This window comes from Salvelinus sp. IW2-2015, unplaced genomic scaffold (assembly GCF_002910315.2).
Source record: "Salvelinus sp. IW2-2015 unplaced genomic scaffold, ASM291031v2 Un_scaffold3556, whole genome shotgun sequence".
In the NCBI taxonomy this organism is placed as follows: Eukaryota; Metazoa; Chordata; class Actinopteri; order Salmoniformes; family Salmonidae; genus Salvelinus; species Salvelinus sp. IW2-2015.
The window spans coordinates 153,122-159,565 of NW_019944835.1; positions in this window are offsets into that span (position 1 = coordinate 153,122).

Here is a 6,444-nt window from a genome sequence, read left to right on the forward strand (position 1 = left end):
TTATATTGGTGAAGCATTGTAGTTGATTATAATGTGAAATAAAAGTTGTTTTCTGTTGGTGGTAAGCATTCTCTTAAGATGTTAGTCTTTGGTTTTTCCATTTATATTTTGAGGTTTGGATTTTAGCACGTATAGCTCGTTAGCACATAGGGCGCACAGATTGGTGTCACCTCGTTAGTCAGTATGTGTTACACCTGTGCTGGYTTGTCCATCTCGTTAGTGGGAAGGTGTTTCACCTGAACTGGTCCAGGTTCTATTTAAGAGTGTCTGGCCCAGTGCTCCAGTTGTCTTGATAGATGTGGAGAGTCAACAACTTTAGCTGCTCCACCTTTTTGGTTTGCTTCCTGTCTTTAAGTTTGGTGTGGGTTTTTCTTTAGTTTGCCTCTTCTTGGGCAGATTTAGTGGGTCTCATGGTGGGTGTCTTATGTCCCAGTTGTTGTTTCTAGTCAACTTTCAGTGGACACTGAGAGCAAAACTGCAACATTATGTTATAATACTTTTATTGCATCAAATGGTTGTTTTATGCAACAGAATAGAGGGTTCTTAGAACTATTGTGTCTGTGTGTTCTACTGAGGATGGGCCTCTGAGAGAAAACACTGACAGGAGATTTACAATGTCTTTTGGGTGATAAAACCTAAAGAGACCGCATTCCAGAGTATGAGTTAATGCTTCTGTTCTATATGGTACCAGGGAGAGATGACCACAGGGCCAGACCCTGGTCTCTACACAAAGACTACTGTTTTTACAGCAGATACTGTCTGCTGAGAATTATAAATATCTTTCATACAAATCTTAACCTTGTGACCCGTTCTATACGTCTATTGTTGGTCATGTAGTTTGAAATGGGTGTATCTTGGCTGTAAAATACCTTTGTACTTTTGTATCGTGGCTCTCAACGAATCATCTGGGGGTGATTTGTCGACCAGCCATCATTATCGTAGAGCACTCAATTGATTATCTTCATATTTGTGCGTTGTATTGACCTGCTCCCTTATTAATAAGTGAATAAATATTTAGATTTAACTCTGACTTGTGTGATAAGTTTGTCTCCTCATTTGAAATTAAAGAAATTAACCACATTTGGCTATGGGGATGTTAATCTTCACTTGGTGACCGCTCCTGACGACCCGGGTAAATCGTGCACGAGGGATCCCTCAAACATGGGATCTCAGGGAGACCACACTTTGGGAACGGAGCAGATGGTCCCACCTTTGATCTGAGAGGCAGCGAGCCGAGTGGATACCACATCATAAACGTAGTTTTAAAAACAGAAAGATGAGCAAAACACGTAAAGTGGAGTTTTTAGAAAAGCCTCGTAGGCTCTGAGTGTGTATTCCTGTGTGAGGGGGGCACCTTGGAGGTGTAAACAGGGCCGAGGCAGCTATCTGTGTGAACTGGATGAAAACTAGATTCTGTGTTTACTAGTTAAGACCATTTATGATATAGTATAAGATAGTAAGGTGCACCTGTAATTGTTTTACAACCTTACCCCAATCTCTTAGAAAGTATTGAAGATTGTAATGGTAAGAGTTTACATTATCTAGGAACCTACACTCAAGATAGAATGTGAAAAATATTCCCTTGCAGGTAAAATATTATGTTGAAAACAACTAATTGATTAGGTATGTTTGAGATAGCATTGTGTGACTGGTGATATGAGCGTTTTGTGTAAATGAGTCCTTATCTGACGTTTGGAATAGTTAACATTAGTGAAATACTTAATCAATGATTGATATGTTGGATAAATAAGCGGGATTGATTTTTTAGAAGAGCGGAAGGTTTCGTTTCTGGGAGCTTTGATTTTACCGTGGTCTTTTGGGGAGTTTAGAGAACGTTGGGGGCTCCCTCGGTTTCATTGTCTCTGGGAACAAAAGTATTTTTTTATTCTGCTGGGATTTATGTTTGGAGAGCTGCTTCTTAGCATTGTAGAGTCTGAAAAGCAACATGGAATGGTTTGTCTGATACCTGAGAATTTCTTATTTTTATATGGATTCTGGAATATATGAAATATGATGAATTGTATGTGTTGTTGACGTCGTGCCCTTGGTATTGCAAACCCACTCTCCTCCCTGCCTTTCCTTTTCCTCCTTCAACCCATGCTGTTGAATCATAGAGCGTCGTAAATTCCTGAGGAATCTCATGCCCAAAAGTATTAAGAGAGAGGGTAATTTTCAGGACAAAGGGAATTTCCTCCACCTCATACGAACTTGAGGTACGAACATATTTCATTTCCTGCAAAAGTATAAAGAATCGGTGGAGAGTCCAGTATTAACATGCCCATTGGCACCATGTGGGAAATCCATGAGAGACTGTGGGACTACTTTACCATACCGCTGTTTATATATAAACTTAGATATGAGGTTTAACATTGTTTGTTGTATAAATGAATGAGTGGTATATACTGTTTGTATAATTGGTGTAATATGATTTGGACTGTTTAATTAAGAAAAATACAAAACCTTTTGATTGAACTAAACCCGAGGACCCGCCCTGAGCAGTTGGGTCAGACATCCAAGGACAGCCCCTTCCTGCTATCTGAATAAAGTCAACTCTGAGAATACCTTATCTCATTAGCCCATGTTATCCTCCATGGGGAGAACGAAGGTTGAGTAACCATTGCTGAATCTTTAACATCACACGTGTTAAATCTTAGACGAATAAGAACAAGTCGTGATATTGACTACTAGTCTGCAGTAGGAATTCGGTATCATTGAACGCGAAGAAAAAGACAACCGCCGAAACTCCATTCTATACCGATGTCACTCTGAACTATCCACAATAACTGAGACGAAGGAACTCAACAGAAACTAATCTTCACTCCAACGATCAAGACGAACACCAGGCGTAAATATATATTATTGATTGCAGTTGTTTCCCGAATGAGTGAGCGTTCATGTGTTAAGGATTAGCATGTCATTGTTATAATTATGGATCTCGTAGTGGAATTCTTAGTCGAACGCATTTTCCTTTTGTCTACAAAGCCGACATGCGGTTCAGCCATCGGGCATATTTCTCCATCATTTCATGTAACTGTTTTTTAAAGTTTTGTTTGTTTGTTATGCATTTTCTGTGAATTATAGTTAGTAAAAATAAATGATTTAAGACAATTGATGTATGGATGACTCATAGTGAAGACTGGGTTCGTGCAGATAAATCAACAATTTACGACGTTTGGACTAGACTAAGTGAGGTAAAAATTAAATAAATCATTAATCGAGACTAAATTGGATCAGATATAAATATCTGAAAGTTTATGGAAATTATATTTGTAATCTAAATAATTTCCCTGGTGCCCCTCGAATTCATAGTTTAATTAGTTAAGTATTACTCAAGTGATCGCGTAATCCCTTATTAAGGAATCTTTGATAAAAACTATTAAGCTTTCAATTTAACGATAGCCAAACACGACAGTTGGTATAGATTGCTAGAGAATTTGATAAAGATACTGGGAAATTATACTTAGATACATTTAAACAACCATATGTTAGACAACTCTTAGCCTTTGAGTTGGTATCGTTACTGAGATATTTTATAAGATGAGGTAAGCATTATAAAACTGTTCTTACATAAGTGCTGGGAGTTGGTTCAAACTGATGGGAGTGTGGTCCACTTAGTGTATTAAGTTAACCTTATGCACGATGAAACTATAACGTTCTTGGATATTCTGCGCTCCCGGGTACTAACATTTGAAAATAAACTCGGCATAAGGCGCAGGGGCGTTTTTCCAGGTGTATGAGAGAGTTGCTAGATTTATTGAATAAACCTTTTTACATAAAGTTAGAGTGAACCAAGGTGTGAACTAGCTGTTGATGTTGAAGAAGTGACGTCCCCGCTCATCCACTAGATTATCGTCCAACAGTGGCTAAATCCCAACCCTGAAAGGAAAACGCAACCTCTCCGCCATCGCCTGCCTGGGAGTTTGGGTATCGACTTGCCCTAAAACCCCGGACTCCTTTGAAGAAACGGGTTTGTGGCACAGAGACATTATTATAGTGGTAAAATGTAACCTACAAATTGTAGCTAAAATATAATAATTTGGTCATACCCTGAAGCAAGTGACGTTCAAGGAGTTTTGAATTTGGGGCGATATCAGGTCTGTCTGTTGTGTCCGCTATTTCGCCCCAAAATAGTCATCCCAAATTGGGCTGTGTATAACTATGTAAATGTCTCTTGGACAAGATAACTTCTATCAATGTACACTCTAAAAAGTAAAGGTTCCTGGAGTATCCTTTATGGGTTCTTCAAATTGAAACTGGGGGGAACCCCTATGTTATGGTTCCTCAAAGAACCTTATGGGGTTCATTTTTTTAACTCCCTCTCCACCCTCCCTCCATTATAAAAACATATTTTAATAATAATAACAACAATTTTGATTTAAATAATTAATTGTTTGCAGACATGTCAGACAATAATAAATAATACGTTTACTTTGTATAGTGCTTTTCATGACATAATTTTTTTTTTTTTTTATGATGATGTACAATAAAAAGAACATACATTAAAAATGAATCATAGGTAAACTAACAATATTGTAGACTTGATGCTAAATACAGATTTTTCAGCTTTAGTGTGTATATCATATTCACTTAGTTATGTTTGGAAGTTTGCCATCTTTATGACCGGCCCTGGTAACTTCACCCCAACTTCTCTTATCCCCAGAACACAGTAACTTGAGAATTAAGAACAAAAGTGTTTTTCTGACATTTTTGGGAAATGTATATATTATATATTTTGGGAAATAAAAAATACAGCCCTAGCAGAGCCCCAAGTCCCATGGGGACGTCCTCGAGGGCGTGGATGTTCTCCCCATCAAAGGCCAGCGGGATTTCACTCTCATGGTGAAATGGATTTCCGCCAATGTGCAGTAAAGGAGTGAAGAGCAGTGAAATCTGTGTCAACAAAAGTAAGAAAAGATTAATACACATACAATTAACAAAGAACATAAATGTAAATAAATAAATTCCTATTCTTAGTTATTTTAGGAAGTTTGCCATCTTTATGACCAGCCCTGGTAACTTCACCCCAACTTATCTTATCCCCAGAACACAGTAACTTAAGAACATAAGTGTTTTTCTGACATTTTGGGGAAATTTAAGGAAAATAAAAAATACAGCCCTAGCAGAGCCTCAAGTCCCATGGGGATGTCCTCGAGGGCGTGGATGTTCTCCCCATCAAAAGCCAGCGGGATTTCACTCTCATATCCATTCCATGGACTTGATTCATTTCTGAGAAGATCTGAAAAGATCATTTGCACACATTTGTATGCTAATAGATTTCAGTTTGTATTGACTGCTATGTAGGTTAAATGTACACTTCAAATGCAGCTGTCCTACAACATATCTGTACCTTCTTCTTGATCCCAATTGTATTGTGTCCATGTTCTGTCCTATAAGAATTTCAAAGGAAGAGAAAATGTGTCTAAGAATAGTCTTACAAGCATTAAAACATATATATATTAAATAAATATTGAAAGATAAATGGCATCGACATACAATTGAATGTAAAATAGAAGAACATATTGGAGAAAGCACTAGCCAATACAGTACTGCCATACAGTAACAGTACTGCCATACAGGCCTAATATCACATTTCAAGATATCTTTGTACACAAATTGTTCAATATTTTATCAGGCTGACTTGAAAGATTATACGCAACATTTTGCTGCGTGGCAATACTGTGTTTGGATTCTGAAGGGCATTTATACAAAAGAGGTAGTCTAGACACTGTATTAATACCATTATGCATTTGAATCCCATCTACAGCTACCATCTAAGATATTAATTTCCCTCCACAAGGGGGCGGACATGTAACGTTTCCAAAATGGGATAGTATTGTACATGTAACGTTTCCAAAATGGGATAGTATTGTCCATGCAACGTTTCCAAAATGGGATAGTATTGTCCATGTAACGTTATGCCCCCTTGTGAGTTAATAGTATTGCATGCTGTAGCTGTCACGTTCCTGACCTTATTTCCTTTGTTTAGTCTTTGTTTAGTTGGTCAGGACGTGAGCTGGGTGGGTATATTCTATGTTTTGTGTTTCATTGGTTTAGGTGTGCCTTATTGGCCTGATATGGTTCTCAATCAGAGGCAGGTGTTTTACGTTGTCTCTGATTGGGAACCATATTAAGGTAGGCTGTTTTCACTGTTTGTTTGTGGGTGATTGTTCCTGTTCGTGCGTTCATTGTTTTTTCTATGTTCACTAGTTCAGGATTGTAGCGTCGTTGGTTTCGTTCTGTTTATTGTTTTGTTCGTATTGAAGAGTATTCAAATAAATATGGATACATACCACGCTGCGATTTGGTCCTCCTCTCTTCCACATTACGACGATCATTACAGTATCAGGCTATATAAAGAGGAAGACCTCCATTGACGATTCAGTTCGTTGTAACATCTCGTCTGGACAGGTCACCATCCTTAGTTAGTTAGTTAGTTAACGTTAG